This window comes from Tupaia chinensis, unplaced genomic scaffold (genome assembly GCF_000334495.1).
Source record: "Tupaia chinensis unplaced genomic scaffold, TupChi_1.0 Scaffold143639_1, whole genome shotgun sequence".
NCBI lineage: Eukaryota > Metazoa > Chordata > Mammalia > Scandentia > Tupaiidae > Tupaia > Tupaia belangeri.
This window is the reverse complement of record NW_006203487.1, coordinates 73,512-85,583: the sequence shown is the minus strand read 5'-3', so window position 1 is coordinate 85,583 and position 12,072 is coordinate 73,512.

Sequence of the window (12,072 nt, the reverse complement as noted above, 5' to 3'; positions counted from 1 at the left end):
TGGGGGAAGGCTTCACATCCATGAGCTAAACCCAGAGGCCAACACAGGCTCCTTTTCTTTTTCTTTTTTTTTTTTTTAATTTTAAAGTAGTCTTTTCTGGGCTCTTAAGCCCCTCTTTATTGTGCAAATTGGTGCCTTTCTCTTATCCCACATCCATAGGCCCATCCTGAGATGTGTACTCAACTTGAGCTGTGAAATATTGGTTTCCTTGACTAAAAATGAAGATGTTCTGGGAACAGCAATTAGCATAGTGGCTATGTCGCTGGACTCAAAAAAAAAAAAAAGAAAAAGAAAAAAGATTTTTTGGTGAGATTTTTCCCTCCATATTTATTTTTAGTAGGTAGGGCTATCTCTATCTCCTTCTCTCATTTCTCTCTGTCTCTCTGTGTCTCCCTATGACTTTTAATTTTTTCTAAGGTAAACTATTCTCTGATCTCTTGAGCCCCACATTTATTGTGCTAATTGATGCCTTTCCCCTATTCCATTTAGGAAAGTCACACCCCAGGCCCATCTTGAGATGGATACCATTCTTGAACTGTGTAATATTGGTTTCTTTGACTGCAAATGACGATTTTGTGCTGAGGGAACCAGCAGTTAGCGTAGTGACTATGTCGCTGGACTCCCACGTAGTCAACCGTGGTTCGTGTCCCGGACCCGGTGGCTTAAAACTCATGCCGGGTGTGTGTGCGTGTGTGCCCAAGATCCTGAGAGGAGAATGGAGGAGAAGGGATTGCGGCATGACCATCCCCCCTGGGGGGTGATTTCTCGCTTTCTGTCTCTATGTCTCTCTCTGTCTGTCTGGCGAGTGCATGCACCCTATAGCGAAAACCTCTCAAAAAAAAAAAAAAGATTTTCTGCTGAGCCTTCTCCCTCCATATTCATTTCTAGTGGGTAGGACTACCACTGTCTCCTTCTCTCCATTACTCTCTGTCTCTCTATATCTCTCTATACTCCCTGTGACTTTTATTCTTTTATTTTTAAATTTTTTAAAAGGTAAAGTATTCTCTTAATCTCTTCCTTTATTGTGCTGCTTGGTACCTTTTCTTATTCCATTTTGGAAAGGCACATCCGCAGGCCCATCCTTAGATGGTACTGAACTTCAGCTGTGAAATATTGGTTCCTTGACTAAAAATTAACATTTTCTGCTGAGACTTCTCTACCATATTTATTTCTAGTGGGGAACTCACACCCCCCAGGCTCATCCTGAGATGGATACCAAACTTGAGCTGTGAAACGTTAGTTTTGTTAACTAAAACTAAAGAATTTCTGCTGAGACTTCTTCCTTTATATTCATTTCTAGTGGGTAGGGCTTCCTCTGTTTGATTCTTGCTGTTTCTCTCTGTCTCTTTATGTCTTGCTGTGTCTCCCAGTGACTTTTAACATTTTATTTTATTTTTTTAAGGTAAAATATTCGGTGGAATCTTAAGCCTCTTCTTGATTGTGCTAATTGATGTTTTTCCAATTTCTATTTAGGAAAGGCACATCTCCAGGGCCATTCTTATGGATACCAAACTTAAGCTGTGAAATATTGGTTTCCTTGGCTAAAAATGAAGATTTTCTGCTGAGTTGTATTTTTCCATATCCTCCTCCATTTCTAGTGGGTAGGGCTACTGTTATCTGCTTCTCTCCATTTCTCTCTGTCTCTCTGTGACTCCCTGTGAATTTTAATTTTTTTAATTTTTTTAAGGTAAAGCATTTTCTGAATTCTTAAGCCCCTCCTTTATTGTGCTAATAGGTGCCTTTCCCTATTCCATTTAGGAAAGGTACACCCACAAGCCCATTATGAGATGGATACCAAACTTGAGCTGTGAAATAATTGGTTTCCTTGACTATAAATGAAGATTTTCTACTGAGACTTCTCCCTCCATATTTATTTCTAGTGGGCAGGGCTGCAGTTGTCTCCTTCTCTCAATTTCTTTTTGTCTCTCTCTGTTTCTCTGTGTCTCCCTGTGACTTTTCATTTTTATTTTATAATTTTTTAAGGTAAAGTGTTCTCTAGGCTCCTAAGCTTCTCCTTTATAGTGTTAATTGGCACCTTTCCCCTTTCCATTTAGATAAGGCACATCCCCAGGGTCATCCTGAGTTGAATACCTAACTTAAGCTGTGAAATATTGGTTTCCTTGACTAAAAATGAAGATTTTCTCTGAGACTACTCCCTCGATATTTATTTACTAATGGGTATGGCTACCGCTATCTACTTCTCTATATTTCTCTCTGTCTCTCTCTGCACTTCACTGTGACTTCTAATATTTTTTTGAAGAGGTTTTTGCTATAGTGCACATGTGCTTGCCAGGAAGACAGATAGAGACAGAAAGATAGAAAGTGAAAAATCACCCCACAGGGGGGATGGCCACACTGTAATCCTTTCTCCTTGGTTCTCCTATTGAAATCTTGGGCACACATGCATACGCCCCTGGCGTGAGTTTAAGCCACCGGGTCTGGGACTCAAACCGCAGTCGACTACATGGAAGTCCAGAGACATACCCATTAGGTCATCTACTGGTCCTGACTCTTAAAATTTAAATTTTTTTCTTTAAGGTAAAGCATTCCCTAGACTCTTAAGCCCCTCCTTTTTTGTGCTAATTAGTATCTTTCCTCATTCCATTTAGGAAAGGCACACCCACAGGTCCATATTGAGATGGATACAGAACTTGAGCTGTGAAATATTTATTTCCTTGACTAAAAATGAATATTTTTTGTTGAGACTTCTCCCTGTATAATTATCTCTAGTGGTAGGGATACTACTGTCTTCTTTTTTCTATTTTTATCTATCCATCTCTGTGTCTCCCTGTGACTTTTAATTTGTTTTAAGGTAAAGTATTCTAGATTGTGGTAACTGGTGCCTTTCCCATTTCTTTTAGAAATGACACAGCCCCAGGCTCTTCCAGAAATAGATACCGATGTTAGGTTGTGAAATATTGGTTTCCTTGACTAAAAATGAAGATTTTCTGCTGAGACTTCTCCCTCCATATTCATTTCTAGTGGGTAAGGCTATATCTGTCTCCTCCCCATTTTTCTCTGTCTCTCTCTGTCTCCCTGTGACTGAAAATTTTTTCAAATTTTTAAGGTAAATTACTATTTTACATCTAACCCCATTTCCTCTGGAGTCATTCCTTTATTGTGTTAATTGATGCCTTTTCCCATTCCATTTTGGAAAGTCACACCCCTAGGCCCATCCTGAGATGGATACCAAACTTGAACTATGAAATATTGGTTTCCTTGACTAAAAATGAAGATTTTCTGCTGAGACTTCTCCCTGCATATTTATTTCTAGCGAGTTGGGATATCGCTGTATCCTTCTCTTTGTTTCTCTCTGTCTCTTTCTGTCTCTTTCTGTCTCCCTGTGACTTTTAATTTTTTTTATTTTTCTAAGGTTAAGTATTCTCTTGGCTCTTTAGCCACTCCTTTTTTGTGCTAATTGGTGCCAATTCCCATTCAACTTATGAAAGGCACACAGCAAGGCCCATCCTGAGAAAGATATCGAACTTGAGCTGTGAAATACTGGTTTCCCTGACAGAAAATGAAGATTTTCTGCTGACCCTTCTCCCTCCCTATACATTTCTAATGGGTAGGGCTACTTCTGTATCCTTCTCTCCATTTCTCTCTGTCACTCTGTGTCTCCCTGTGACTTTTAATTTTTTAACTTTTTTTAAGGTAAAGGATTCTCTGCGCTATAAGCCCCTCTTTTATTGTGCTAATTGTACTTTTCCCCATTCCATTTAGGAAAGGCACACCTCCAGGCCCATCCGGAGATGGATATCAAACTAGAGGTTAAATATTGGTTTCCTTGAGTAATAATGATTTTCTGCTGACACTTCTTTCTCCATATTAATTTCTGGTGGGTAGGGCTACTGCTGTCTCCATTTCTCCATTTCTCTCTGTCTCTCTCTATCTCTCTGTGTCTTCCTGTGACATTTAATTTTTTTAACTTTTTTTAAGGTAAAGTATTTTCGAGGCTCTTAAGCCCCTCAATTTATTGTGCTAATTGTTCCCTTCCCTCATTCCTTTTAGGAAACACACACCCCTAGGCCCAACCTGACATAGATACTAAACTTGAGCTGTGAGATATTGGTCTCCTTAACTAAAAAGGATGATTTTCTCCTCAACATTTCACCCTATATTTATTTCTAGTGGATAGGAGCATCTCTGTCTCTTTCTGTCCATTTTTATCTGTTTTTTTCTTTGTCTCTGGGTGTCTCCCTGTGATTTTTTATTTTATTTTTAATATTTTATAAAGTATTTTCAGGCCTTTTAAGCCCCTCTTTTATTGTGCTAAATGATGCCTTTTCTAACTCCATTAGGAAAATGACACCCCCAGACCCATCTGAAGTGGATACCAAACTTCAGCTGTGAAATATTGGTGTCCTTGACTAAAAAAAATGAAGATTTTTCTGCTGAGACTTCTCCCTCCATATTCATTTCTAGTGAATAGGGTTACCACTGTCTCCTCTCTTTATTTATCTCAGTCTATCCCTGTCTGTTTCTCCCTGTGACTTTTTTTCTATTTTTTTAAGGTAAAATATTCTATGGGCTCTAAAGCCCCTCTTTTATTGTGGTAACTGTGCCTTTTCTCCATATCTTTTAGAAAAACACAGCCCCAGGCTCTTCCAGAGATAGATACTGACCTTAAGTTGTGAATTATTCATTTCCTTGACTAAAAAAGAATATTTTCTGCTAAAACTTCTCTTTCCATATTCATTTCTAGTGCTTAGGGCTATGTCTGTCTCCTCTCTCCATTTCAGTCTCTGTCTGTCTCTCTGTGTCTCCCTGTGACTTTAATTTTTTTCAAATTTTTTTAAGTAAAAATATTATATGGGCTCTAAAGCCTCTCTACCGTGCTAACTGGTGCTTATTCTCGTTCATTTGGAAAGGCACAACCCCAGGCCCATCCTGAAATGGATACTAAACTTGAGCTGTGAAATTTGGTTTTCTTGACTAAAAATAGAGATTTTCTGCTGAGGAATCTCCCTCTATATTCATTTCTAGTGGGTAAGGTTAACATTGTTTCATTCTCTCCATTTCTCTTTGTCTCTGTTTCCGTGTGACTTAATTTTTTAATAATTTTTAAGGTGAAGTATTTTCTGAGCTTTTAAGGCCCTCCTTTATTGTGCTAGTTGGTACCTTTTCATATTCCATTTAGGAAAGGCACACCCCAAGGCCCATCCTGAGGTGGATATCCACTTGAGCTGTGAAATATTGGTTTCCTTGACTAAAAATGAAGAATTTCTGCTGAGACTTCTCCCTCCATATTTACTTCTGGTGGGCAGGGCTACTTCTGTCTTCATCTCTCCATTTCTCTCTGTCTCTCTGTCTCCCTGTGACTTTAATTTTCTTTAAGTTTAAGAATACTCTGGGCTCTTAAGCCCCTCCTTTATTGGGCTATTTGGTGCCTTTACCCATTCCATTTGGAAAAGACACATACCCAGGCCCATCCTGAAATGTATTATTACAGTAAACCATACGCTGAGGAATAGAAAGCAGCACTTGGAGAAATTCGCAGAACTGTTTATTATGCCAATGGGCATGGAGGAGTTAACACTCAAATTCTCTGGCCATGACTGGAGATTGGACATGGTCTTTTGTGGAGGAATTGGGAAAAGGGAGGTCTCAGAGTGGGGATTATGCTCAGATCCCGCTCTACACAGCGTCAAATGGAGGAGTCAGAGAAGCAAGAAATCTGATCTATTCAAGGTACCAATCCATTCAAGGTACTAATCTATTCAAGGTACTAACCCACCCATGGTTTTCAGGTTACCCTGCAGCTCAAGAGGGGGCAGTAAGCTTGCTGGAGGGCAGAAACTTTAGACAGATATCAGTCCTCAGTTATTAGTCATAGAAATTTAACAGTTTATAATGGAGATGCTCCTCCAAGATGGAGTCGCTCCTCCAAGATGGAGTCTCATCTGCTTCATTCCCCACTTCTCTTTGATGGAGATCAAATCATTGATTCCTCAGTATCAGCTTGAGGTCAGGGTGATAGTATCCTTTGGCAGGTAAGAGGTTTTACCTAATTTAAAGTCCAGTTTTAACTGACTTGGGCTGATTTCATGGTCTCCAGTTGCTGGTCAGTTACTCATGGCAGCAGTGTCTGGTCGGACTGGCTTGGGTCGATATTCATGGTATGTAGCCATGCTGTTTTTCCCAGATGGGTAGTATGGTATATCTGATCTATGATGACTTGCACAAGGGCCTCAGGGACTATTGGCCTGCCATCTGGTAACAGCAACTGTTTGTGGGCCTTTTTTTCATTTTCTCCTTCTCCTGAGTGTAAGAGGGTGAGGATGAGGACAGAGTCCAGGACAGCTACAAGAACTTTTAGTTGCTGACAGAGATGTCTCCCCTCTTGCTAGGTCTTATCATCTTCTCTTGTCACAAGGTCAGTCAGCCTATTTACTACTACTTTCTCTAATTTTTTTATGAGTGTACTTTTGGAAACAACCTTAACCTCCGATTTAGACAGAAATTAATCCTAGTCACTTGAAGTGTTATCTGAGACTTGTCCAATTAAATCATCAGATGTCCAAGGGGAGCCATTAGGGTTTTGAGTCCCATCAATCCTCAATTTCAAAATCCAGCATGGACTTTAGAAGTTGTGAGCTCTCGGGACCAGCAGTTAGTGTAATGGCTGTGTAACTGGACTCTCATGTAGTTGACCACAGTGCAAGTCCTGGACCCAGTGGCTTAAACTCACGCTGGGTGCATGTGCATGCATACCCAAGATCCTGAGAAGAATGGAGAAGTGATTGTGACGTGCCCCCTCCCCCGGGGGGGTGATTCCTCGCTTTCTATCTCTCTGTCTCTCTCTGTCTTCCCAGCGAGTGCACAATAGTAAAATTTTCCCTCGCAAAAAAAAAAAAAAAAAAAAAGAAGAAGAAGAAGTTGTGAGCTCCCTTCAGAGCTCAGTGCATCCTGTCTTGTCTCTATTGGCCAACTGCACACTGAGGACAAGGCCCCAGTGGGGAACAGAAGGATACCAGTCATGGGCATTGTTCAGTGCCCAGGCTGCCTGCATTGAAAACAAAATTTTCTCCAACGCAGAGGCTCTGATCTGAACTGTTTCCAGATCCTGCCCTCAGAGAAGTTCCCCCATCAGGATTATAAGTGACTACTGGGTACCATTAAAGTGAGAGTTAAATCAATAGTTAAGGTGCCTTGCCAATTTTGTTATAACACTTTTCTGAGTTATTTGGGAGCTTTTCTGCTATGTGTTTTGAATTGTCCCTACACCGAGAAGTGAACCTAAGTTTTAATAGAACCTTCAAGGAGCAGCTGAGTACTGTCAGGAGGATGAAACCCAGTTTACAGGCTTTACAAGGCATCTGCCTTATAGCCTATACAAAAAAAAAAAAAAACCTAGTCCTAATCTAAATTATTGTTTATACCCTAAAAAAAAAAAAAAAAAAACCTAGTCCTAATCTAAATTATTGTTTTTCTAGCTAGACCCCTTGATTATTTAACTAAGCAGAGAGTTCAGTGGGGAAGAGACCTAACTAAAAGAAACAGAAGGAGTACAAGGAGGCAAAGAGTTTGGGGAGAGAACAGCCTGGAATTCTACCCTTAACTTGTCTCATTCCATTCCTTGAGACTCCTACCCTATTAACCTGTTAGGAGTTTTCTAGCTTTTGTCTCAGATATATATAGGCCCAATTTTTAATAACTTCCAATGCTTATCTTTTCCTCTTCCACCTTGGGAAACTTTATGTTTTTAGAGGAGCTATTAAGCTTGTAAAAATAGAATTTCATATATCTATATTAATCATTTTTAAAAAATTTTCGGCAACCCTAACTTTTAATATACACCAGCAGCTTATGAACATGTACAAAGAATAACAAAATTTGTTTAACAACTTTTTTAGTATAAAACTAAACAATCTTACTAATAGACTCTCTCAATATTTCTTATAAAATGTAAAGACTAATAAAAGGAATAACTAAAGCATATTAACTTAACAACAAGAATTATAAAGAGAACTCAGAGAGAGCCAGGAAATAAGGTTTCCGTGAATCCATGTTTAACATTGGGTTTTATCCCTTTTTACTAGTGTTACCTCTTTAATTCAGGTGCATTGCATTGGCTATTTAGCAAGCAATTTTGCCAAACATCTTACTTTTCCTTGGTTAATTTTGGCTTTTAATTGTTTATAAAACAAATCAGTTTATGTAGAAAATTAAGATTTTACCAAGTTAAATGATTAGATTTTTTAGAAGCCTGTAGTTCTAAGATTACATTGTCTTTCTATTCACTTAGTGAATTTTATTAAGGACATAACATTAGGATTGTATACATAGTTAATGCTCTGACAAAAATTCATAAATGACAAAGAAATTTGGGTATATATACTAATTTAACATAATAGCCTACCATTAATTCCTGGGAATCTCAAATTATTTTGAAACAATGCATATATAGACATACAAGTACAAAACATATTAATACATATATAACTTAAATATAATACCAAGAACATTAGAATTACTTAATTTGACCATGCTTTCCATTTGTATCCAACATGCAAACAATAACCCTGATTAGTTTAACATCTTCTTTTTGGATGTTTCAGGGGTCCTCTGTAAACATCCAAGAGTTACTTTGAGGTCAAAGACCCTCTGTTAATACTAAAACTAAAGCCAGAAAAAGCTAATCATCATTTCATTTCCCTATTAGTTATCCACTATGTAAAACGCAACACACAACACATAAATACTAGCTATTTCGCTAAACCAACCATATAAAGATAAACATGTTGCTTGATTAATGAGAACCTAGGCAAAATATACGTTGGAAATTGTGAAGACTTTCACTTAATAACCTGTTTCTTTCATTACATTTGAAGCCAGCTCTTTCACTAAAGTTATATGAACTTAAAAAGCATTTAAACTAATTTGTATGAGTGCTCTTTTTACAAACCAAATTGAATAGAATTTTTTAAGGCCTTTTTTTTTTCCACACAGATACACAACATGTAGTATGTAACCTGATGTATTACATATATGGATTCATACACATATCAGGATTACAAGAGCCAATTTCTCTGGGGTTACTTTGACATTAATACTCTTTAGAGTAACCCCCTTTCTTGAAATTTTTAACAATATACTCACCAGCGGGCATGGAGGAGTTAACACTCAAATTCTCCAGCCCTGACTGGGGGTTGGACATGGTCTTTTATGGGGAAGTTGGGGAATGGAGAACAGGAGATCTCAGGGTGGGGATAGGGCTCAGATCCTGCCGTACACAGTGTCAAATGGAGGAGTCAGAGAACTAGGAAATCTAATCTACTCAAGGTACCAATCCATGCAAGATACTAATTCATTCAAGGCACTAATCTATTCAAGGTACTAACTCAACTAAGGTTTTCAGGTTACCCTATAGCTCCAGGGAAGGGCAGTAAGTTTGCTGGAGGGCAGAAATCTTAGACAACTATAAGCCCTGAGTTATTAGTCATAGAAATTTAACAGTTTATAATGGAGACGCTCCTTCAAGATAGTGTCACTCCTACAAGATGAAGTCTCGCCTGCTTCAGTATATGAAACTTGATCTGTGAAATATTGGTTTCCTTGACTAGAAATGAAGATTTTCTGCTGATACCTTTCCATCCATATTCATTTCTAGTGGGTAGGGCTACTGCCATCCCCTTTCCTCCATTTATCTCTCCTGTGTGTGCTTTTGTCTCCCTGTAACTTTTTTTTTTTTAAGGTCAAATTTTCTCTGAGCTCTTAAGCCCCTCCTTTATTATGCTAATTGGTGCCTTTCCCCATTATATTTAGGAAAGGGCCACCTCCAGACCCATCTTAAGATGTATACCAAACTTGAACTGTGAAATATTGATTTTCTTCACTAAAAATGAAGATTTTCTGGGGAGAATTCTCCCTCCACATTTATTTTGAGTACGTAGGGTTATGAGTTTCTCCTTCTCTCCATTTTTCTTGGTATCTATCTGTCTCTTTGTGTCTCCCTGTGAGTTTTAATTTTTTTAAATATTATTTTAAGGTAAAGCATTCACTGGACTCTTTATCCTCTCCTTTATTTTGCTAATTGGTGTCTTTCCCCATTCTATTTAGGAAAGGAATTCCTTTATGCCCATCCTGAGATGGATACTGACCTGAGCTATAAAATATTTGTTTCCTTAACTAAAAATGAAAATTTTATGCTGCGACATCTCCATCCATATTCTTTTCTAGTATGTACAGCTACTGCTTTCTCCTTCTCTCCATTTTTCTGTGTGTCTTTCTCTCAGTGTGTCCCTGTGACTTTTAATATATTTTTTAAAAAAATTTTATTTTGGAGAAGTGTTTTTTATTTTTATTTTTATTTATTTATTTATTTATTTATTTATTTATTACTATAGGGTGTGTGCGCTTGCCAGACAGACAGAGACAGAAAGCAAGAAATCAACCCCCAGGGATGTCCATGCCACGCAATTCCTTCTCCATTTTCCTCTCAGGATCTTGGGCATGCACACACATGTGCCTGGCATGAGTTTAAGCCACTGGGTCCAGGACTTGAACCGCAGTCAACTACAGGGGAGTCCAGCGACACAGCCATTACGTTAACTGATGGTCCCAAATTGTTTTAAGGTAAGATAATTTATGGGATCTTAAATCCTTCCTTTACTGTGCTAATTCGTGCCTTTTCCCATTCCATTTAGGAAAAACACAACCCCAGGCATATCCTGAGAGGGATACCAAACTTGAGCTGTGAAATATTGGTTTCCTTGACTAAAAATGAAAATTTTCAAGAAGACACCTTCATGGCTCCTAAGAACTAGTGATTTCAGGGGAATAAGAGAAATGAAGATTTTCCACTGATAATTCAGCCTCCAGCCCACACACTCGAGTGGTAGGAAGCCTTGAAAGACTTCTGCCTCTTTCTCTACCTCTGTCTCTCTCTGCCTCTGTCTCTGTCTTCTCATTTTTTTGTAATTTTTCCTTTTTAAAATTTTTTAAGGTAAAGCATTTTTAATGTTTAAAGTTTTTAACCCTCTGCCTCTTTTTTTGTTGTTGTTGTTAATTCTTACCTTTATACCTGCCCTGCTCTGACAACCTAATCAACAGTGATCTATATTTGAGTTCTGAGTGGTCCCATTCAGGGATTACAACCACCAAAGACACTCTGTCCAGACTTCACCTTCCTGCCCCCCTGATATAGCCAGGAGCCAGGTGAGTATATCTTCTTTATTCTCTCTGTCTCTTTCTATCTATCTATCTTTAATTTTAATTTTTTAAAAAATTCTTTAACCTCTTTTTTGTCACTCTCTTGTCTTGTTAATTTTTACCTTTCTGCCTGTCCCCATAGAATAAAGAAATCAGCAACCATCTATATTTGAGATCTGAGTGGCTCCCTTCAGGTATTACAACCACTGATGACTCTGCCCAGACTTCACCCTCTTGCCCCCAGATCTACTGAGGAGTCAGGTTAGAGCATCCTATTTATTCCCTCTGTCTTTTTCCATCTATCTCTCTATTTTTATTTTTTTAATTTTTAAACTCTTTGCTCTCTCCTGCCTTTTGTCTTGTTAATTTATGCTTTTCTGACTGCCTCCATAGAATAAGCCAATCAGTAGCCATCTATATTTGAGTTCTGAGCAGCCCCATTCAGGGATTTTGAGCACCAAAGACCCTCTGCCCAGACTTTACCCTCCTTCCTCTCAGATTCAGCCAGGAGCCAGGTTAGAACGACCTACTTATTCTCCCTGTCTTTTTCATTCTATCGCTGACCATTTATTTTTATTTTTTTTAAAACTCATAGGTCTTTTTAGCTCTTTTGTCTTGCTAGTTCTTATCTTTCTGCCTGACCCAATAGGACAAGCCAATCAGCAATCATCTGTATTTCAGTTCCGAGCAACCCCATTCAGGGATCATGACCTCTGAGGATTCTCTTTCTAGACTTCACACTTTTGCTCTTCAGATATATCCAACAGCCAGATTAGAGTCTGCTATTTATTCTCTCTGTTTCTTGCCACTTATCTCTTTCTACTTTTAATTTATTTAAAATTTTTAAACTTCTTAACTTTCTCTCACCCTTTTGTCTTGTTATGCCTTATCTTTCCACCTTCCATAAAAAAAAAAGCC